Raw genomic sequence first — 25059 nt, 5'->3', positions numbered from 1 at the left:
GATGATATATCACCGGTTGAATTACAAGCTGTGTCTGGTAGACTGGTACCCTGGCTTAGGGTACCAGTCTACCAGGATACTCTGCTTGTATCAGAATGTCATATATACCTATGGGATGGAGGGACACGAAGGTCATTTTCATTCTAAAAGCAGGAAAACCCTACCCTACGAAGGCGAAAGATTTTCGTCCTATTAATCTGTCATCCTTTATGCTGAAGACTCTTGAGAGGTTGATAGAAACATATCCCAGGGCAACGAACCCTGGAGATCGTCTGTCTTGGCAACAGCATGCATATAGTAAAGGCAAATCCACTGAAACAGCCCTTCACGACCTCAAGTCGGCCCCATAGAGGGTTCTCTCGCTGTCAAGGAATATAAAATGGTAGCATTTCTTGAAGGTGCTTTCAGTAATGTAAAACCGATGTCAATCATGAAGGAATTGGAGTTTCTAGTCATCAACTCTACCGTAAGAGAGTTTATTAATAACTTACTTACTAAAAGATGCATTACGGCAGGCTCCGGATCTGTGGATCTAAAAAGATGGGTCAGCAAAGGAACGCCACAAGGAGGTATACTGTCTCCTCTACTTGGGAATATAGCCATTAACATTATACTAATGAATCTGGAAAAAAGGTGTAAAAGTGGTCGCGTATGGTGATAACATGGCAATTATGGTTAAGGAAAAGTTTCCCACCACTCTAAGAGATATACTTCAGAAAACTTTACGTGCAACAGCTAAGTGAGCTACCGAGAGTGGTCTAGGTATAAATCCTTGAAACACAGAATTAGTTCTTTTCAGCAGGAGATACAAGTTGCCTACAGTGGCAACTGTCTCCCTGGGTGGAGAGAATGTTCCATTTACAGAAAGCTCAAAATACCTAGGTGTCTTGCTGGAGAGGAAATTGAACTTCAAATCCAACATTTTGGAAAGGGCAAGAAAGGCCACTCTTGCCCTATACACCTGCAAGAGAGCCATTGGCAAAAGTTGGGGGATTAGAGCGCCTGTCATGCATTGGGTGTATACTACAGTTGTCAGACCTATAATGCTATATGGTGTTGTGGTCTGGTGGACGGCACTTGAACTTTAAATCCAACATTTTGGAAAGGGCATGAAGGGCAACTCTTGCCCTATACACCTGCAAGAAAGCCATTGGCAAAAGTTGGGGGATTAGAGCGCGTGTCTTGCACTGGGTATATAGTGCAGTTGTGAGACCTATAATGTTATATGGTGTTGTGGTCTGGTGGACGGCACTTGAACTTCAAATCCAACATTTTGGAAAGGGCATACAGAGCAACTCTTGCCCTATACACCTGCAAGAGAGCCATTGGCAAAAGTTGGGGGATTAGAGCGCCTGTCATGCATTGGGTGTATACTACAGTTGTCAGACCTATAATGCTATATGGTGTTGTGGTCTGGTGGACGGCACTTGAACTTCAAATCCAACATTTTGGAAAGGGCATGAAGGGCAACTCTTGCCCTATACACCTGCAAGAGAGCCATCGGCAAAAGTTGGGAAATTAGTGTCATGCATTGGGTACATAGTGTAGTTGTGAGACCTATAATGCTATATGGTGTTGTGGTCTGGTGGACGGCACTTCAAAATTGCACCTACTGCTCAATACTTAAACGGAACCAAAGGAAGGCTTGTTTGTGCAGCCGCACTGAGGACAAAATCATCTGATGCACTGAATTAAATGCTATTGGGTTGCCCAAAAAGTAATTGCGGATTTTTCATATAGTCGGCGTTGACAAATTTTTTCACAACTTGCCTGCTTTAGAAAAAAAGTGTAAAAAAAAGTATATTTGATTAAAGTTCATTCTATGTTTCATTAAAAATGCATTTACTTTCTTTTAAAAAATCCGCAATTACTTTTTGGGCAACCCAATACATCTTATGCCTCTAGACTACCCAAATTGCAGCGACCACTGCCATGAGGTTAAGGGAGCCTGTCATGTGGCGGCTACGGACACTGTGCTATCCTTGATACAATATACGATGTTCCAGGCAGTGGGGATTTACACCCTACCTGAGCCGCTTTTTGATAAAAAATACTGTACCACTATTTCTAAAAGAACCGACTGGAACTACGATAACCCTGGTAATAGAAGTTACATAGACTTTTATGCGGATGGTGTCAAACTAAACGACCAGGTGGGCTTTGGGGTGTAATCTAAAGATCTAGAACTGGTCATATCGAAAAGATTATCCAACCACTGCAGTGTGTATCAAGCAGAGATCCTTGCAAATAAGGAAGTGATGGAATGGCTAAGATATAATGTTTTAACGACGATGGGCATAAATATCTTCTTAGACAGCTAGGCAGCCATTAAACCCCTGGAGAACAAAAAAACCACCCTTGATTGTCGCAGATCTCTTAACGAGATGGCTGAACAGTTCAAAATTCACCTGTTCAGGGTGCCGGGCCACAGAGATATCCCAGAGAATTGTAAAGCGGATGAGCTTGCGAGACTAGGAACTACCTTACACACTCCAAGGGACACTGGAATCTGTGGGTATGCCTCCAGCGACATGTAAGCTAAGTTTTCAGGGCCAGGCCCGAAGGGCAACGAATGATAGTTGGTCGCAAAGAGGGGGCTGTGAGCATTCCAAAACTATGTGGCCTAATCTAGACTTGAAGAGGTCTACTGTTTTGCTGTCTCTGGCTAGAACATACGTCTCAGTCATTATGTCCGTCATGACAGGTCACTGTCTAATCAGAAAACATGGTGGCAGACTGAAGGTTGCCAAAATTTGGTAAGTGAAGTACACTGGTATCCTCCAATACTCATAACGAATCCTACACCGGTAGGTGCATAAATAAAGGGTGATTTTTTTGAGGTTAGGATTTTCATGCATTAGTATTTGACAGATCACGTGGGATTTCAGACATGGTGTCAAAGAGAAAGATGCTCAGTATGCTTTGACATTTCATCATGAATAGACTTACTAACGAGCAACGCTTGCAAATCATTGAATTTTATTACCAAAATCAGTGTTCGGTTCGAAATGTGTTCATTCACCGTTCAGCGATGAGGCTCATTTCTGGTTGAATGGCTACGTAAATAAGCAAAATTACCGCATTTGGAGTGAAGAGCAACCAGAAGCCGTTCAAGAACTGCCCATGCATCCCGAAAAATGCACTGTTTGGTGTGGTTTGTACGCTGGTGGAATCATTGGACCGTATTTTTTCAAAGATGCTGTTGGACGCAACGTTACGGTGAATGAACACATTTCGAACCGAACACTGATTTTGGTAATAAAATTCAATGATTTGCATGCGTTGCTCGTTAGTAAGTCTATTCATGATGAAATGTCAAAGCATACTGAGCATCTTTCTCTTTGACACCATGTCTGAAATCCCACGTGATCTGTCAAATACTAATGCATGAAAATCCTAACCTCAAAAAAATCACCCTTTAGTTATAGGCTACATAAAAACCGATACCGCGATGTGACTTCTTGAAATCATAGAAGCCTCCATCAATACCTCATCTATTGTAGTTACGGTTAGGTGAAGTTAAAAAAAGGCGTGGGTTTTAAAACATTTTTAAGCGTGGTACTGATGGGTACCCCGTGTTTCCGCAAAGGATGGAAATGACTCCAATTTCAAGAAGGGATGCCATGATATCGTTGATATTTGGAAAACAAAGATGCTGCCTCATTTCAGATGCCTCACTTTTGCATTAGTTTTTGTAAATAAGAAATTATTATCAGCAGTTATACTTGAGGGGCAGTAGCATGAACGTTGAATCCTTTGACATTAGCTATTGGCCGAAAGCACAAACCATAATTTTAGTGACACAGCATGAATAAAAAAAAACTCAACCAATTTCCTATAATGGATGAAAAATTCCTACTGTATTTTGAAAAAAAGAACGCTCTTGGAGATTTTTCGGATTATGTTTAGTCTAAGTAGTCTTCTAAACTTCTGTCATGGTAAAAATGTATCCATTAGAAACAGAAATCAATGATCTTTTCAACAACCTCAGCCTCATCACCGAATGATGGTGGTGGGGGGTGTCTGAATGACCCAAAAAACCAACTCTTTTTGAAATGGCGACGACGACGACGATTTTTTGATTTTGATGATCTTTTGTTTTGTAAGATTTGTTTGTTTGCTGTCTGCCGCATCCGCATCCCTCACACCGCCGCCTCTCAGACTGCCAAATTTGACAATCTTGTTTTTATGATCGTAAAAAATCGACCATCTTAAACGATCATTATTTATGAGTTGTATTGCCTTGTGAGCAGATAATCCGTTTTTGAAAGGAAAACAAATTTTTGACAAGTTAAAAATTATGTTAAATGCCATTTGAATTCTTGTTTGTGTTTTATAGCGGGTGTTTTTTTTTTTTCTTTTTTGCCGTAGTCTATCTCTTTAAAAATGTGAATTATTGAAAAATGAAGAAACAACAATCGTATCGAAAAAAAACAAAACAATAATCAAGCATACGTACAACGTCGATTGGCATTTTGTGAAATGTGAATCAAAAAATAAATAACCCAAAACAAACAACACACACGTGTGTGGGGCAACTTTTATTGATCGAATGAATATTAAAACAGAAAATTTGAAATTTTTTTAATGGTATCGAAAATTTTTAATATTTCTCAGAAAATCATAAAAAAACAAGTAAAAACGTGCTAAGTTCGGCCAGGCCGAATCTTATATACCCTTCACCATGGATCGCATTTTTCGAGTTCTTTTCCCGGCTTTTCACCCTCCTTAGGCAAAAAAAGGATAAAAGAAAAGATTTGCTCTGCTATTAGAGCGATATCAAGGCATGGTCCGGTTCGGAGCACAATTAAATTATATGTTGGAGACCTGTTTAAAATGTCAGCCAATTCGAATAAGGATTGCCCAACTTGGGGGCTCAAGAAGTAAAATAGAGATATCGATTTATATAGGAGCTGTATCAGGCTATAGACCCATTCAGGCTATAATAAACACGCATGTTGATGGTCATAAGAGCATCCTTCGTGCACAATTTCATTCAAATCGGATAAGAATTGCGCCCTCTAGAGGCTCAAGAAGTCAAGATCCCAGATCGGTTTATATGGCAGCTATATCAGGTTATGGTCCAATTTGAACCATACTTGGCATAGTTGTTGGACTTCATAACGAAACACGTCATGCTAAATTTCATTCCAATCGGATAAGAATTGCGCCCTCTAGAGGCTCAAGAAGTCAAGACCCATGATCGGTTTATATGGCAGCTATATCAGGTTATTGACCGATTTGAACCTAACGTAGCACAGTTGTTGGAAGTCATTGCGAAACATGTCGTGTAAAATTTCATTCCAATCGGATAAGAATTGTGCCCTCTATAGGCTCAATAATTCAAGACCCATGATCGGTTTATATAGCCGCTATATCAAGTTAGGGTCTGATTTGAACCATACTTGGCACAGTTGTTGGATATCATAATAAAACACCTCTTGCTAAATTTCAGCCAAATCGGGTGAGAATTGCGCCCTCTAGTGGCTCAAGAACTCAAGATCCATGATCGGTTTATATAGCAGCTATATCAGCCTAACCTAACGATTATTTATGAAACCACGATCCTGTTTAGTGCAAAACTTAGACCTTTTAGTGATATAGTAGCGATACGTTAATCCGCTAATGTTTACTGGTGTTGCTCTTCAAATAAAATGTGGCTCCTAAATAAAGTCCATGTTGATTTGTGATTATTTGAGATGTCCAAGACATTTCAGTCCATATTTAACTTTAGATATCTCGAAATTAAGGCGCAACCTAGAATTTATATTTGTGGGAATAATAAATTCGAAGTGCCCCTTCTGAGCAACTATTTTTAGGTGTGAGTTCTATGAACCATAGCTGTTATCGACGGCAAATGCTGAATGAGCCACTTCACTTCATAGTAAATACCTTCTTTGAAGCATTGATTGCATTGAAGTAATTGCAACTACAGTTAAGCAACAATTGCTACAAATACACCACAGGGGGACAAGAAAAGCGCATTAAAAAAGGGGCGCGAAAAGTAAACAATACAATGTTATTGCCATATAACACTTCAACGGAAAAGTTTGCAGTGCCAAAGCAATGGAAGAGAGTAGCAAAATCAATCAAATTCATGGCAGCAATAGAAACAAGTAAAAAGGCATTAAGTTCGGCCGGGCCGAACTTTGGACACCCACCACCTCGGGTATATACGCAAACCACGTTTCGTCAAAATCCGGTGAAAAATGGCTACCTTATGGGCCATAGCAGCTATTTAGACATTTGATCCGATTTAGACCAAAAACTTATAAGTACGCCGAGGGGCTTAACCTAACTCACTGTCCCAAATTTCTGCGACATCGGACAATAAATGGACCCAAAACATTAAATCAAGATATCGGTCTATATGGCAGCTATATCCTAATCTGGACCGATCTGGGCCAAATTGAAGAAGGATGTCGAAGGGCCTAAACCAACAAACCAACTCACTGTCCTAAATTTTGACAAAATCGGACAATAAATGCGTCTTTTATGAGCGCAAGACCCTAAATCGAGAGATCGGTCTATATGGCAGCTATATCCAAATCTGGACCGATCTGAACCAAATTGATTTGACAAAATCGGACAATAAATGCGTCTTTTATGAGCGCAAGACCCTAAATCGAGAGATCGGTCTATACGGCAGCTATATCCAAATCTGGACCGATCTGAACCAAATTGAAGAAGGATGTTGACTGACCTAAGACAGCACACTGTCCAAAATTTCAGCAAAGTCGGATAATAAATGTGGCTTTTATGGGCCTAAGACCCTACATCGGTGGATCGGTCTATATGGGAGATATAGCTAAATCAGAACCGATCTGGGTCAAACTTAGTCAGAATGCCGAAGGGCCTAACGCAACTCACTGTCCCAAATTTCAGCAAATTCGGATAATAAATGGGGCTTTTATGGGCCTAAGACCCTAAATCGGCGGATCGGTCTATATGGGGGCTATATCAAGATATAGTCCGATTTAGCCCATCTTCGAACTTAACCTGCTTATAACCAAAAAAAAAAGAATCTGTGCAAAATTTCAGCTCAATATCTCTATTTTTAAAGACTGTAGCGTGATTTCAACAGACGGACGGACATGGTTAGATCGTCTTAGATTTTTATGCTGATCAAGAATACATATACTTTATAGGGTGGGAAATGGATATTTCGATGTGTTGCAAACGGAATGATAAAATGAAATGAAAAATACCCCCATCCTTCGGTGGTGGGTATAAAAAGACATTAAATTCGGCCGGGCCGAACGTTGGATACCGACCACCTCGGGTATATATTTAAATCCCATTTCGTCACAATAAATAAAGCTTTTATGGGCTTCAGTCCCCTTATCGGCAGATCGGTCTATATGGCAGCTATTTCTAAATATAGTCCGATCTGACCCACATTTAGGTCGGATGTTGGGAGGTCTTAACCTACTCACTGATTAAAATTTCAGGGAAATCGAGTAATAAATAAAGCTTTTATGGGCTTAAGACTCTTTATCGGCAGATCGGTCTATATGACAGCTGTGTCTAAATATAGTCCGATCTGTATCATATTTGGGTCGGATGTTGGGAGGCTTTAAACTGCGCACTATTCCAAATTTCGGCGAAATCGGGTAATAACTACAGCTTTTATGGCCTTTAGGCCCTTTTTCGGGAGACCGATTTATATGACATCTATATCTTTATATGGACCGATCTAATCCATATTTAGGTCAGATGTCGGGAGGTTTAAAATAACCCACTGTTGCAAATTTCAGCGAAATCGGGTAATAAATAAAGCTTTTATGGTATTCAGACCCTTTATCGGGAGATCGGTCTATATAGTAGCTATATCTAACTATAGTCCGATCTGAACCATATTTGGGTCAGTTGTAGGGAAGTTAAAAATAACTCACTGTTCCAAATTTCAGCAAAATCGGATGAAAAATAATTTTTTTTATGGCCATTGGACCCTATATCGGAAAAAGCTAAATCCAAATATGGTCCGATTTGGCCCATTCATGAACTGAACCAGCGTGCATCAAAAAGACGTATCTGTGCCTAATTTCAGCTCAATAACTCAATTTTTGAAGGCTCTAGAGTGACTACAACAGACGGACGGACAGACGGACAGGCACACGGACATCGTTAAATAGTCTTAGAATTTTACGACGATCCGAAATATATATACTTTGTAGGGTCGGAAATTGATATTTCGATGTGTTGCCAATGGAATGACTAAAGAATATACCCCCTATCCTACGGTGGTGGGTATAAAAAACAAGTAAAATCGTGCTAAGTTCGGCCGGGCCGAATCTTGGGAACCCACCACCATGGATTCTGCTAAAATCTGGGAGCTATATCTGGTTTTGAGACCGACTTAGAACGTACTTGGCACAGTTGTTGAAAGTCATCGGGAGTCAAATCGGGAGATCGGTTTATACGGGAGCTATATCAGGTTCTTGACCGATTTGTACCGGTTGCAAGTCATAAGGGAACGGTATGTATTGCCGTTTCCAGGGGCTTAAGAAGTCAAATCGGGAGATCGGTTTATATGGGAGCTATATCCAAATCTGAACCGATTGAACCCCAATGACCTACATCAATATAAAGTCTCTGTGACAGACAGACGGACGGACGGACATGGCTAGATCGACTCAGGATGTTGAGACGATCAAGAATATATGTACTTTTTGGGGGCCTAAATCAATATTTCGAGGTGTTACAAACGGAATCTTAGATTTTATAAAAATTTTAGATTTTAAAAATCCTAGATTATAAAAATCCTAGGTTTTAAAAATCCTAGGTTTTAAAAATCCTAGGTTTTAAAAAAATCTTAGATTGTATAAAAAGCCTAGATTTTATAAAAATCCTAGATTTTATAAAAATCCTAGATTTTATAAAAATCCATGATTTTATAAAAATCCTAGATTTTATAAAAATCCTAGATTTTATAAAAATCCTCGATTTTATAAAAATCCTAGATTTTATAAAAATCCTAGATTTTATACAAATCCTAGATATTATAAAAATACTTGATTTTTAAAAAACATTCGGTTTTTATAAAAATCCAGGAATTTAAAAAATCCTGGATTTTATAAAAATTCTGGTTTTTATAAGAATCCTGAATTTTATAAAAATTCTGAATTTTATTAAAATCCTAGATTTTATAAAAATCCTAGATTTTATAAAAATCCCAGATTTTATAAAAATCATAGATTTTATAAAAATCCTCGATTTTATAAAAATTCTCAATTTTATAAAAATCTTAGATTTTATAAAAATCCTCGATGTTATAAAAATCATAGATTTTATAAAAATCTTGATTTTATAAAAATCTTGATTTTATAAAAATTTTGATGTTATAAAAATCCTAGATTTTATAAAAATCCTAGATTTTATAAAAATCCTAGATTTTATAAAAATCCTAGATTTTATAAAAATCCTAGATTTATAAAAATCCTAGATTTTATGAAAATCCTTGATTTAATAAAAATCCTCGATTTTATAAAAATCCTCGATTTTATAAAAATTTTAGATTTTATAAAAATCATAGATTTTATAAAAATCCTAGATTTTATAAAAATCCTAGATTTTATAAAAATCCTCGATTTTATAAAAATCTTCGATTTTATAAAAATCCTAGATTTTATAAAAATCCTAGATTTTATAAAAATCCTAGATTTTATAAAAATCCTAGATTTTATAAAAATCCTAGATTTTATAAAATTCCTAGATTTTATAAAAATCCTAAATTCTATAAAAATGCTCAATTTTATAAAAATCCTAGATTTTATATAAATCTTAGATTTTATAACAAATCCTAGATTTTGTAAAAATCTTGAATTTTATAAAAATTTTAAATTTCAAAAAATGTGTGAGCCATTGAAAGAATATTAAGCCTGCTATCGATATGAGAAGCCCCAGCTTTCCAACTAAACGATCGTCAATTGTGTGGCATATTTACCCACCGTATGCCACTTGAGCCACATGTCACTATTCTACTACGCGCCAATTTAGGGGTGAGAGTCAGTTTTGTTACAGAAATTCAAAACAAAAAAATAATGCAAAAAATCCAAGTAACAAATAAACGCTGTTTGTGCGAATCGCTCGTTTGCCATTAGCGGCACTCAGTAAGGCATTTAAAAAGACATTCATGTTGCGCGATTGCAAACGGCAGAAATGCAAAAATGATCCAAACGAACAGGCCAGAAGAACCCGGTTCAATGGAGAAATGTCGCATCAGAGAAACTATGCAAATATCAAAGCGGCCAATAAATGGCAATGGAGTCAGACAGACAGACAGACAGACAACAGTGGCAACGGTTGTTATGTTGCAACTCGTCGCATAGTTGCTCCACTCCACTCAAGTATGACGTTAGGCTTTGACACAGAATTTATTGCAAAACATCACGACGACGAATGTTAAATGAATGAAAACAAAAACAACCAATTGTGGCGAGGGGGGGAGGGGAGTTGGGGCACACAATGACCCATTGCGGGAAATTGTTTCTCAGTTTCATTCATTTACCGCCAGCCCAACGACTGTAAGTGGCGGCAAAAGAGTGCCCACATGGAATGCTTTGATGTTACTCAAATAATTGCCCTGAATGACACTGCTCTGTTTAGAATTCGCAGCAGAATGACGACAAAACGGCTCAACGGCAAAACAATTATGTTTGGTCTGGTTACAATGTGTTTATTGCCTTACATGGATCGGTGGATCGGTGGATCTATGGATGATGATTGCAACTGTGAGCATTTAAAAGGGAGATAAAGAAATTGTAAGGCCCACAGTTTAAGTACGAATGCATTGGAATGTTGTCGAAACATTTAGCAAAGTTTAATAGCTCAAGAAATGAGGTCAAGGGATGATAACATTCGGAAGACTACTCAGAAGAAGACATGGAGAATATAATTTAGATTGTCCAAGCATAGAAGACAAGAAGGCAACAGGATTACGGGGAACTGTAGCAATGCAGTCTTTCGAATATAGGAAATCAGTACAAAAAAGCCGTGGATAACCGGGGAGATTCGCAACATTGGGAAAGAGATCCGAAGACTTTTTGACAGAGCACGGCGAAAAAAATCGAAAGTATATTGGGATATGTATTACCCACGGCTCAAGGAACACAATAAGATTACTAGAGTGGCAAACGTGCCTCTTGGAAGCTTTTCTATAGATAGATAGCATTAATGACGCCACCAATATGAAAAAGTTTCTCTCAAAAACCCATGTTCAAACTGAAACGTTAGCAGACGACATGGGAGAGAGAGCAGAGACAACAGAGGACATGTTGAGGCTTTTGATGAAAACCCATTTTCCACAGGATACGACGGTATTCACGGAGACACCGGAATTTGGGAATGAGGATGATCGAAGGTTTATCAGAACGGAATTTATGATCAAGGAAGTCTTGAGGAGCTTCAAACCATTTAAGACACCCGCATCTGATGAAATATTTCCGGCGTTACTACATTAGGAGGCCGACTATCTGGCACCTCATCTGGCCACTATATTCACAGCGTGCCTAGGACTTGCATATATTCCGAAAGCCTGGCAGGAGGCAAGCGTGGTATTCATATTCATAGCCTTGCTGGGCAAGTCATGCGACACCAGCCTATAGCCTATAAGCCTCACTTCCTTTCTACTCAAAATCATGGAATGTATTGTGGATACCATGATAAAGACTAGGACATCTAGCGAACTGCTCAAATACAAACAACTTGCCTATGTCAAGGGAAGGTCGGTGGAGACTGCCCTCCACGAGATTGTGCATAATAATAGAAGAATCCTTCGATGCTAAGACCTACACATTGGCGGTTTGCATTGACATCGAGGAAGCTTTTAACAATGTGCGGACCGACACATTGGTCCAATCCTTCGACCAGTACTGGGTGGACCCGGTCCTTAGAGACTGGATAAACCATATGTCCCTTCACATAAATAAAAGGCAGAAAGTAGCACAGGCCACAGGGGGGCATTTTATCGCCACTAACCTATCAGAGGCCACCGTAGCGCAGAGGGTAGCATGTCCGCCTATGACGCTGAACGCCTGGGTTCGAATTCTGGCAGGAACATCAGACATTTTTTCAGCTGTGGTTATTCCCTCCTAATGCTGGCGACATTTGTGAGGTACTTTGCCATGTACAAACTTGTCCCCAAAGAGGTGCCGCTTTGCTGCACGCCGTTCACACTCGGCTAAAAAAAGGAGAAAGAAGAGGAGCTTAAAATTGAATCGGACACCACTCATTTATTTGTGTGAAGTTTGCCTCAGTTCTTTAATGGAATGTTCATGGGCAAATTTGCATTTGCAACTTATTACGGATTCAGACTGAGGAGGGATTTGAACCCGTCTGCTATGCAGACGATGTAATAATACTTCTTAGGTGTAAGAATCCGAACCAGATATGCAGAAGAACCGAAAGGCCCGAAAGGGTCTCGTTCATAGGCAAATTTGCATTTGCAATTTATTACGGATGTTGACTGAGGAGGGATTTGAACCCGTCTGCCATGCAGACGATGTAATAATACTTTTTAGGAATAAGGATCCGAACCAGCTATGCAGAAGGGGCGAAGGGATCTTGCATAAGGCATATGACTAGGCTGGACCCAGGGGTCTCAATATTAAGCCAGAGAAGACTAAAATATGCCTATTCACGAGGAAAACGAAGGTGGGCCAATTTAACGCACGACGTTCCAATAAAACGATTTCGATATTTGACAAGGTCAAATACTTAGGAGCGATCTTGGATAGGAAGTCTCACATTCAGGAGCGTACAGAGAAGGCTCAAATAAATTGGGCACCATGTATTATCGAAATGGGGCCAGATACCGAGGACAGTCGACTGGCTCCACAGAAGCATGATTAGACCAATACTTACTTACGCCTCAGTAGTTTGGTTGAATGCGATGGAGAAAAAGTGCAACGTTAGGACCATACAACAGGCTCAGAGAACATGTTGTCTTGGTATAGGTGGAGTGATAAGGACCACGCCCACTAGGGCACTAAAGACTATTCTAGATACCCGACCCTTCGGCATACAGATTATTTGTGAAGCAGCCACTGCGACTATGAGACCTAAGGCTATAGGAGAATGGATTGAGGATGGGTGCAGCTCACGCCATCGCGGTATAATCGAGGCGACGATAGGAAACCTGGAAGGAAGGGAAGAGGTTTCCGATCGGATACCTGAGATGAAAATTGAGATCGAGTACGTGTCACTGCTGCTAGCGGCACAGTTGTGGATTGACTGAACACTGGTGTTGCCATCTTGAAGAACATGTTACATGGATGGATCAAAGCTAGAGGACAGAGAAGGCCTGGGACTCTACATTGAGAACCCAGGGACTGAGACCTATTTTAGACTGCTTGACCATAATGCAGTCCTGCAGGCGGAGATACGGGCCATCTCGGAATCCGTGAATTGGTGTGGTGCTAGCGCGAGGACGTCGAGTGTGAACATTTTCATGGACAGTAAAATTGCCAGAGGGGCAATAACTACCAGGATGGTAAGGATGTCAAAATCCGCATAGGATGTCATCTCTGAGGATGTCAAAATCCGCATAGTTTGGGTGCTGGGCCATTACGGAGTACGGGGGAATGAAGGACCAGACGATTTGGCGTTGAAGGCCAAAGGACTGACGTCAATAAACTTGGTTAACCCGAAGTCTTTCGGGTCGACGCAGTCCGAGTTATGGGCGTGTGCGATGAATGCGCATGTAACCCTGTAAAACAGCGAAAGGGTCAGTAGGACGGCGAAAACCCTATGGGGGGAACCAGATCGTGAGAAAACGAGGCTATTACTGAAAGGAAGTAAGAAGCATGTCAGAATAGTTTTGGTTTCATAACGGGACACATAGGTCTACAAGGTCATGTATGCAAAATCGGTGCGGCCAGTCATAGCATGTGTAGGAAAATGTTGAGACATTGGAGCATTTCCTTTGTCATTGCTCAGCTTTCGTGTTCAACAGATATCGGCACTTAAGTGGACACATTGCTAGACATGAACCAAATAACAGAGGGGCGTGGCATGGAAAACAAAGTTGTTGTACAAAATTGTACGCAAATCAGGTATGAACTGCGCACCCAAAGTCCAATCTGGGTTCGCTTTATATAGCAGCTATAACAGGTTATAAAGCGATTTGAACGAAACATATCACAGTTGTTGAAAGGCTTTTCAAAACGCCACTTGCAAGATTTCAGCCAAGTCGTGTGAGAGTTACGCCCTCTAGAGGCTCAATAGTCCAATGGTGGTGGGATCCCAATATTCAGCCCGGACGAATTTTTTTGTTTTTGGTTCCGCGAGCATAGTTGGGAAAATGGATTACGCATGTAACGATGGCCGGCGCCTCTCGCTTTATGCCGGGCTGAAAAACCGACCTTATTTCCCTGGATATGTAAACCAACTCGGCCCCGCTCTCGCATTACTTTGAGCTGGATCCCCTTGTAGCATTGTCGCCATACGTCTCACACGTCGTGTTTCTGCGTCCAGGTGTTCTCCCTTTTCTTTTACCTGAGTATCTGGTTGACAAAAATTGTCACAGCTCTCCCCTCTGCAGATGTGATTCGTTGTTAGCTTCCCCGCTCTTATTTCACCCATCTGCTCTTCTAGTTGCGTCGTCAGCTTAAGACCATGTGCTCTCCTTCATGCACCACCTCTTCTTTTTCGTCGATGCAGAATGGTGAGCTGCATCTTCCCTTTCTGTGTAGGTACTTGCGGAAGTATCCGTGTCTAGATATTGCCTGCGTCACTTAGAAGTTTGTCCCTGTTTCTTAGTGGAATATTCATGGGCAAATTTGCAATTATTCTACCAATCCATTTTTGTATGCAAATTTTGCCCATGAACATTCCACCAAGGAACGGGGGCAAACTTCTCACATATCAATGAGTGCAGTCCGATTCAAGTTTAAGCCCAATGATAAGGGGCCTCCCTTTTATAGCCGAGTCCGAACGGCGTGACGCAGTGCGACACCTCTTTGGAGAGAAGTTTTACATGGCACAGTACCTCACAAATGTTGCCAGCATTAGGAGGGGAAAACCACCGCCGAAAATTTTTTCTGATGGTCTCGCCAGGATTCGAACCCAGGCGTTCAGTGTCATAGGCGGACATGCTAACCTCTGCCCTACGGTGGCCTCCAATCCATTTTTGTATATAGAGCTTAAAGTTGCATCTACCCCGCGTGCCATTATTTCATTTTGACTACCAAAAGCTCAGCGTATCTTGTCGAATATCTTCCAATACTGACTCCTGTTGGGGGTTCAGTTTGGCGTCATATATTTTCATCCACTCTGGGGCCCGAAGGTCTATCGGCACCATACCGAGAAAAATGGGTTCAGACATTGTTCGTTAGAGCGGCCGCTTTCTGTACCGAAGGCAGCACCTTAGCCCTGCTCCGATCCGATCTGTAGGGATTTACCCCAAATCTCGCCTTCATAGAAAAGAATACTTTTGCAGGCCTCCATCATTAGCTTGCGATTGTCTAGTAGAGGTCATCCGATGCTCGCCATTAACCGCGCTACTTGGTCCGTTATCTTTTCAGCTTTTCTTACCCCATACTGCGTCCGGGCTTTAAACGTCAATAAGGGATCGAGTCGTACCTCTAGGTATTTCACGTGTCTTCTAGTCGGTAAGACGACGTCGTAGATCCGCATATCTGTCTCTGTGGGGATACGTTTGCTAGGGAGCATGAGTAGTCCAGTCTTTTGCATTGCCAGCTGTAGCCCGTGGGATTCTAACCAGTGTCTAATTCTGATCATGAAATGCTGTAGCCTTCGTTGCGCCTCGTGCGAATTTCTTGATGTGATGACAGCGGCAATGTCGTCTATATTTCCGACCAGAAATGTGTTCACTGGCATCCCCACCCTCTATATTCCGTGGTAGCTAGCGGTTCTTGTGCAGCGCCAGACGTAACTTCCTACCTCCTCATACCCTTGGTGGATGTGTAGAAGAGCACCCGGTTTTTCAGACAGATTCTCCTGATCCTCATCAAATACTTCGGAACTTTAAAGTCCATCTTCATGACAAACTTAGCACATTTTTATTTGTTTCGTCTATTTTTCCTTAAGAAAATTTTCTCAAGATTTTATTTATGCTTAATTTTTGTATGGCTCTGTGCAATATCTATTAAATGTTATTAAAATTGTTTTCATATTTTCGATTTAAGCTGAGTCAGCTTTTATAACTCAACTCGACAATGTTCCCATAATTAAGATTATCAAACAGATACCACATCTGATTTCAATTATAAGCCACGTTAACCTTTTTTGTTCGTCATTTTTGCTGCTGCTGCTGCGACGTATTTTGATTAACTCATTTGAGTGCTGCAGTGCGGGGGGGGGGGGGGGGGGGGGGGGGGGAGGGGGGGGGGAAATATTGAATTAAGCTCTTGTTAATATTTAATAATACCACCCAATTAAGAGCTGTCAAGAATGAATGGGCCAAGCCTTGTCGAGAGTGGAGTGACGTAGTGGATACAAATGCCGCGTATGACTACGATAAGCTGTGGCCAGAAAGAAAAAAAAAACGCAGAGCCAAAGACGAAAACAAAAACAATTTTTAAATTTAAATGTGATCTAATTTCGGAAACATGTTTTCATCGAAGCCCCCCCTAGCAATAGCAATAACAATAATAGGTTGGAGTTATCAATATTATGGATCTATTAGAGTTCATAAATTGTTTCTTCGAAAGTTCTGCAATGCATATTCGTTGAACTCTGGCCATGTAGTACGACGAGATTGTTGTTAATGAGGTGATTCGGTGATTGGGTGATTGTCGATTTTTGTATTTTTCATAAATTAAAAGATTTAAAATTTCAAAGTGACTTGCTCAAGTGTTGATGTTGCTATGGTAGAGGGGTTGCTGAAGGGCCATTTGGGGGGGCCCCATATACAATAAACAAATTAACAAATTTCTCACGCTTTATCGCTTTAAAAAGCAATTAAGTATTTAGAGTTCATAAATGTCAGTTAATTGTTTCTTTTTTTTTTTTTTTCTTCACTGTTCTTTGGGGTTTTATTTTTCATATTTCTCCTCTGCTTTTGATGTGGGGCTCCGTTGTTAATGGGCTATCGAACTGCGAACTTCCAAAGGCGAAAGAACAACAAAATAAAATACAAAATTATGCGAAGCAAAAAAGTGATTCTTTGAAGACTAAAGAGCAGTAAAAGGAGGAAAAAAAACGCACAATTTAGGAAAGGCATATTCACATGTTAAAACAAAAGAAGAACAGAAAATGTATGTATGTTCGAACATATTCGGCATTATTGCTTAAACAGGCCCGTCGGCAATTTCAGATTTGTAGACATGCAGACACGACACTAAATTAACACTAAAAAATATTAAAAGCCAATATGGTCAGAATATTAAATTGAAAATAAATGTGGCAATCTTATCTTAAAACGAAATTAAAAAAGTTTCTAGAGTATTAAAATCGTTTAAAAATTTTCTAAAGAAATAAAGTCTAAGCAAAATTTTGTGTGAAGAAAAATTTAGAATTTTTTTTTTTTGAATAAATTTTGACAATAATTTTTATGAAATACAAATGGGGCTAATTTTTCTTTTTATTTTAAATTTTTTAGTCTACAAAAAAGAGTAAAGAATTTAATCTCATTTAAAGCGATGCTAGTCCAGGCATACTATTGCTAGAGATCTTTGAACGGCCACCGAGAGAACATAAAGCGAGGGTAAACGGGAAGAGAATAAACATGAGAAAGCCCTCAAATACAGTAACTTAGACTCCCTTTCTGAATACAGTCACAATGTCACTGGTGAAGAAAACTAAATATAAACTAAATATATAAACTAATAATACCCAGACCTTATCGTCGCTACCAATTCAGCACACTCAATATTTTATTTTTGTTGTGCATTTTTATTTTCTCAATATGGGGAATCGGTGACATTCACATCAGTATGTAATAAAATTGATGAAATAATGAATAATAAGGATGTTAATACATAAAAATTTTATGCTTATTCATTGTATTTCTTTAGTGGTGAGTTTCTTTACAAATTCACCATGGCATATAATAAAATTTATGAAATAATGAATAATAAGGATGTTAAAGTTTATAAGGCATTGTTTGCTTCCCACATGCATAAAAACTTTACGCTTATTCATTATATTTCTTTAGTGGTGAGTTTCTTTAGAAACTAACCACAGTATGCAATAAAATCTATGAAATAATAAATAATGAGGATGTTAAAATTTACAAGTCATTGTTTGCTACCCTCACACATAAAAATGTTATGCTTATTCCTTATATTTCTCTAGAAATTCACCACTGAATGTAATCAATAATAATAATGAATAATAAGGATGTTAAAGTTCACAAGGCATTTTTTGCTTCCCTTATACATACGAATGTTATGTCTACTCATTATATCTCTCTAGTGGAGAGTTTCTTTAGAAATTCACCACAGAATGTAATAAAGTTTATGAAATAATAAATAATAAGGATGTTAAAGTTTACAAGTCATTGTTTGCTTCCCTCATACCTAAAAATGTTATGCTTACTCATAATTTTTCTCTAGTGATGAGTTTCTTTAGAAATTCACCACAGTATGTAATAACATTTATGCAATAATAAATAATAAAGATGTTAAAGTTTACAAGTCATTGTTTGCTTCCCTCATACCTACAAATGTTATGTCTACTCATTATATTTCTCTTGTGGTGAGTTTCTTTAGAAATTCACCACAGTATGTAATAAAGTTTAAGAAATAATAAATAATGAGGTTGACAAAGTTTACAAGGCATTGTTTGCTTCCCTCACAAATAAAAATGTTATGTTTACTCATTATATTTCTCTAGTGGAGAGTTTTTTGAGAAATTCACCACAGTATGTAATAAAATTTATGAAATAATAAATAATAAGGATGTTAAAGTTTATAAGTCTTTGTTTGCTTCCCTCATACCTAAAAATTGTATGTCTACTCATTATATTTCTCTTGTGGTGAGTTTTTTGAGAAATTCACCACAGTATGTAATAAAATTTTTGAAATTATAAATAATAAGGATGTTAAAGTTTGCAAGGCATTGTTTATTTCCCTCATACATAAAAACGTTATGCTTATTCATAATATTCCTCTAGCATAGTTTTTTGAGAAATTCACCACAGTATGCAATAAAATCTATGAAATAATAAATAATAAGGATGTTAAAGTTTACAAGTGATTGTTTGCTTCCCTCAAACCTAAAAATGTTATGCTTACTCATTATATTTCTCTAGTGGTGGGATTTTTGAGCAATTCACCACAGCATGTAATAAAATTTATGAAATAATAAATAATAAGGATGTTAAAGTTTATAAGTCATTGTTTGCTTCCCTCATACCTAAAAATGTTATGCTTATTCATTATATTTGTCTAGTGGTGACTTTCTTGTGAAATTCGCTACAGTATGTAGTATCATTTATGCAATAATAAATAATAAGGATGTTAAAGTTTATAAGTCACTGTTTGCTTCCCTCATACCTAAAAATATTATTTCTACTCATTATATTTCTCTAGTGGTGAGTTTTTTTTGTGAAATTCACCACAGTATATAATAAAATTCATGATATAATAAATAATAAGTATGTTAAAGTTTACAAGTCATTGTTTGCTTCCCTCATACATAAAAACTTTATGCTTATTCATTATATTTATTATATATATCTATTATATTTCTCTAGTGGCGAGTTTTCTCAGAAATTCACCACAGCTGAAAATAACCACTAAAACCAAAATATAATACTAACGGACTTCAAACGTGCTTGAAAATAGATTTTTTATGATATATAACCATGTGGTAAGTTTTTGTAAAAATACACGACATGAAGAATTCAAGCTCAATACGATAAAAATTTTTGAGATTGACGTATGTACGCATACAATATTAATTATATTTCTCTAGTGGTGAGTTTTCTCAGAAATTCACCACAGCTGAAAATAACCACTAAAACCTAAATATAACACCAGCGGACTTAAAACGTGCTTGAAAATAGATTTTTTATGATATATAACCATGTGGTGAGTTTTTGTAAAAATACACCACATGAAGAATTCAAGCTAAGATCATACGATAAAAATTTTTGAGATTGACGGATGTACGCATACAATTTTAAGAAGACGTCTTCATTAGAATAATCACCGCAACCATTTTTATGGTAAAACAAATTTGTTTTTTTTTATTTCTATAATCTCGAGGTGAAAAAAAATTAACAATTACATAGGTAAGGTTACATAAGTATGCAACAAAAGTTATAAAAAAAATACTAAAGTTGAATAACGCATTGTGTGCTCCCTTAAAGCATTAAACATTAATACAAGATCAATGTCTTTTAAGTATGGTGAGTTTCTCACCACACTGCTTTAAACGTAAAATTACCACTTAAAACGTAAAGAAAACCTTTGAAACTACTCAGACGCACAATCTTTAGGAGATATAACCATGCGGTGAGTTTCTATAAAAATTCACTACAGGAAGAATTTATGCAAACACCATAGGATAAAGATTATTAAGATTGCGGATATATATGTAGACCGATTTCCCGATTAAGGGTCTGAAGCCCATAAAAGCTTTATTTATTTCCCGATTTCGCTGAAATTTTAAACAGTTGGTTATTTTAAGCCTCCCGACATCTGACCTAATTATGGATTAAATCGGAATATATTGAGTTATAGCTGCCATGTAGACCGATCACCAGATTAAGGGTCTGAAGCCCATAATAGCTTGAGTTTTTAACCGATTTCGCTGAAATTTGAAAGGGTCAGTAGTTTTAGGCTTCCCAATATAGGACCCAAATATGGTTCAGATCGCACTATATTTAGATATAGCTGCCATATAAACCGATCTGCCGATAAATGGTCTGAAGCCCATAAAAGTTTTAGGTTTCCCCACATCTGACCCAAATATGGTTCAGATCGGACTATATCAAGGTGGTGGGTATCCAAAGTTCGGCCCGTCCGAACTTAATGCCATTTTACTTGTTTTATTCTAACATTAATTTTTTAATTTTTTTTTTCTTTCCAGTTACTATAAGCTCCCGATGTAAATGAATTCAATCTCATTATGGTGCAATATTGTAAGAGAATTTACCAACTTCCAAGAAAAGTTTGAATGAATTGTGTTTGATGAAAAATACCAAAACAGACACAGTGAAGTAATTAAAGAATTACAATTGCTAGTGATATGTACATCGTTATAATTCCTATATAAAAAAAGAATTGCGTTCAAAGGGTGCTGCTGCTGATAAGGAAACGGATACCAAAAGCCCACAACACAAAGTCAATAGAGAAAAAGCAGAGAGCAGCCATCGATGGCAACTTGACAACATCGGCAATAAAAGTACAAAAGAAACGCAACTCCAACTGTGCTGTGATGATGACAACATACACACACACACGCACACACACACAGGGAACAATTTAATTAACTGGAGTGGATTAATTTGCACCTTGTTAGTCTAATTAAGGATTATATAGCCAAAGAGACAAACAGGCAAGAACTAGGCCCACAGACATCAGCAACAACAGCAACAACAACAACAATTATTCGAAGGATACATTCAAATGCCACATTTGTGAGTCCACAAATGAACAAACACACGCAGAGCTAGCAAAGGAGCACAGCCTATTTAGTATTTATGCAAACAGGATATACCTACGTCCTTGTAAGTGAGCTTTTGAGAATAAGCACATGTGTAGGGGTGTTTTATGAATAGACACCCACACATATAAATACACGCGTAAACACATACACACAGATATTTTGATGTGAGAAGCAGAAGAAGAAGAAGAAAATTTTATCAAATATATTTAATGAAGTATCATTATTAAAGGCCCAAATTCCTTCATCATCATCATCATTGTTGCTATTGCCGTTGCCAATGTCAACGTGCTACCCAACTCAAGAAAAAGGACTCTGTTGGAAAATCTCTACAAAAACAACAACCATCGAATACCATAACAATTCATAGAAACTTTTTGCAAGCGCTTTTCCAAGGATATCATCATATCATCTCTGACTCTTTGTGAGAAGATTTTTATTTCTTGTTGTGTTTGTCCTACAATTGCTCTGGCTCTGTTGCTGTGGCTTTGTACATTTCCCCGGAAAAGTTATTTCTTTGTTGTGATCTGAATGAAAATTTATGATAATAATTTCTAAGTAAACACGTGACCTTTTTGCTCATCGCAAGCTAATACAACATTTATTTGCACACAACAACAAACAGCAACGGAAAAAGGCAGAGCAACACAAAAAGTCCTCCTTCATATACGTATTTAAGTGATTACTTACTAACAACGCAATCGGAGATAAAATTAAACATAGACAAAACCGCAAAACACTTTCAAGGTAAGTTTTCAACAACAACACCAACAACAAATTAAGATTAGTGATTTAATACATTGTTTCAAGGATTTTACGTTATTGCCAAGCATAAACAATTGTTTTAGGTGAAAGCGAGGGAGAGGATTTCGAATTGTTGCGCGGAGGCTTGAATTTCAACAGAACGTTTAATCAGTGGTCTTAAGGCAGTCGTTTGTTCATAAGGATAAGGATCATTGCAAACAAAAACTTTGGGGAAAATCTTTCCCACAACTTTAACCTTTCAACAAATTAGGCAGAGTTGATTTATCAGAACTGAATAAAAACGATAAAACAGCAAAACTAAAAACTGGTAGTGTAGATATGAAATAAGTCGCAGTTCTTATTGCAGAGGTCTGTACTAAATTGTACAGACCTCTCTATTTATACAATCTTTCAAAAACATAGCATTGCAGCGGTATGCGATAATGAACGCATCATCGTGCCATAATGACTGAACCAACAGGGTTGTCATAGGCTCCTTTTAAAGGCTCAATACTCTATATCCGCTGATCCGTCTATATGACAGCTGTATCCTAATATGATCCGATCTGGACCAAATTTAACAAAAATAGGTAGAGGTCTACTCAAACTCTCTGTAACAAATTTCATTGAAATCGGATAAAAACTGCTCTTCTTACGAGTTCAATACCCTATATCAGAAGATCGGTCTATATGGCAGATATATCCAAATATGGTCCGATCTGGACCACATTTGAAAGGAATGGGAAGGGGTCTACCAGAACCCCCTGTGCCAATTTCCATTGAAATCGGGTAATAAATGGATCTTTTATGGCCCTTTTAACACCCTATATCGAGATTGGTCTATAGGGAAGCTATATCCAAATATGGTCCGATTTGGACCACACTTCACAGAAATGGGTAGGGATCTACCAGAACTTACTGCGCCAAATTTCATCGAAATTGGATTTAACGGAAAATAACAAATGTGTTGCCTCAAGAGATCGGTCTATATATATCTAAGTTCCTATTTTATGAGATCACAGGGTCAGGTTTATATGCCGATAATGCGAAATAATAAAAAAAAATTTTTGGAAATATATTTTCATTACCAAAATATCTGAAAATATGTAAATATCCAATGGAGGCCACCGTAGCGCAAAGGTTAGCATGTCTGCCTATGACGCTGAATGTCTGGGTTCGAATCCTGTCGAGACCATCAGAAACATTTTTCAGCGGTGAGCATTTTTGTGAGGTGCTATGCCATATAAAACTTCACGCACTGCGGCACGCCGTTCGGACTCGGCTATGAAAAGTAGGCCCCTTATCATTGACTTAAACTTGAATCGGACTGCACTCATTGATGTGTGAGAAGTTTGCCCCTGTTCCTTAGTGGAATGTTCATGGGCAAAATTTGCATTTGCATGTAAATACCCAATAAATTACCAAGCATTGGGTATTTACCCAGTAAGAACCCATCTCTAATCATTAATGCTAAGAACAAAAAAACATCAACATTGCCAAACCCTTTTTGTTTTGCACTTGAACCTTCTTTGAATGTCACTGCAAGTGCTTTATTGGGCGAAGGCCGCATTGACCTACAGCACAGCGTTGAATATGATCTCGAGCTGGAAGATGTACAAAAAAAAATGATAATCCTTTTTTCAAAAAAATTTTTTTTTTTAAATTGTTTTTTCTTTAAATGGTTTTTTCTTTAAATTGTTTTTCTTTTCAGAAAATTGTTTTTCTTTTCAAAAAATTGTTTCTCTTTCGAGACTAGCTCATTGATTGGAGATAGCAAATGGAAAAGGAAAGCCAAATATAGCAACACACATCAACTACTATGGGACGCGTTTTGTCTTTGATTAGAAGACTTTTCAACCATATTAGGTGTGGTGGCTTCAAGGACCGTGCTTTGGTATGTTGTATTTGAACCGTATTTATAGCGAAAACGGCTCTGTGATACAATTACCACATTAACCACGCTCGACAACCCTGTCTATTAGCTGTACTTTTCCCAATGCATGTGTTTTTTGTGTATTGACAGATTTTTTTCTGTTACAATTACACAACTTTCTTGGTACACATGATTCTGTGCATCCACGGAAGTTGTGTAATTGTCGCACCTGAAAGGGGAAGTCCCCAAGTTTGTTTCTCTCTCCAATTAGTTGTCATCATGCTCTAGTCTAGGGAGGTCTCCGTCGGGACCTTCTTTTCTAACTGTCGCTCACTTGTTGTAACGCAACACAAGCTTTGAAATTCCTTCTCACAGACTCATGCCATGCCTTTATTAGATTCTATCGTAAGTTAACTCCTTTCGGGAGTGTGGAAGTGTCGCTAAATCCAGAAATGGAATTCAACGGACCATCAGAACCCCTGAATACAAAGAGTGAGTCAGTCACTTGTGCGTTCTCCCCCGCGTTCGGTTTTCAAACACACTGCTAAGCTGCTATGGTAATTTCTGACGAATTCTGTTTGACGAATTCTCCATCAAGACCTTAAATTTCATCTATCTAAGTTGGCTGTTGTGAAAGAATTACCTGAACGCGATTTTGTTGCACCCGTCAAAAGGCATGTGAAATGCTGACTGACGACTTGATTGAAGATTCGTTAGTTTTTTTCAATGACGAGGTTCATTTTTACACTTAGACAATTTAAGTCTGCTGTAGTATCAATCCGATTTCATTTTTCCAAATGTTTTAAAATATCCATATCATTATTGCAGCTTAACTTTCAAAGCTTTTGATACACTTCTAGCTCACT

General features: G+C 38.1%; 1 protein-coding gene across 10 annotated transcripts in view; it reads left to right on the top strand.

The window, feature by feature from the left end:
* Positions 1 to 25059, top strand: part of LOC106086408 (serine-rich adhesin for platelets) — a 378389-nt gene that overhangs the window by 9988 nt on the left and 343342 nt on the right. For 3 of the 10 annotated variants that reach the window (XM_059364029.1, XM_059364028.1, XM_059364025.1), the window contains exon 2: positions 21001 to 21640. The exons of 4 other annotated variants lie outside the window; for them this stretch is intronic. The gene's annotated coding sequence lies outside the window, so the exon portion shown is untranslated. Of the gene's footprint in view, positions 1 to 21000; positions 22324 to 25059 lie in introns of all 10 variants that reach the window. 3 more of the 10 variants (XM_059364022.1, XM_059364024.1, XM_059364023.1) reach the window with 1 other exon arrangement.

This window comes from Stomoxys calcitrans, chromosome 2 (assembly GCF_963082655.1).
Source record: "Stomoxys calcitrans chromosome 2, idStoCalc2.1, whole genome shotgun sequence".
NCBI lineage: Eukaryota > Metazoa > Arthropoda > Insecta > Diptera > Muscidae > Stomoxys > Stomoxys calcitrans.
The sequence above is the reverse complement of the archived record's forward strand: the minus strand, read 5'-3'. Positions and strand labels throughout refer to the sequence as shown.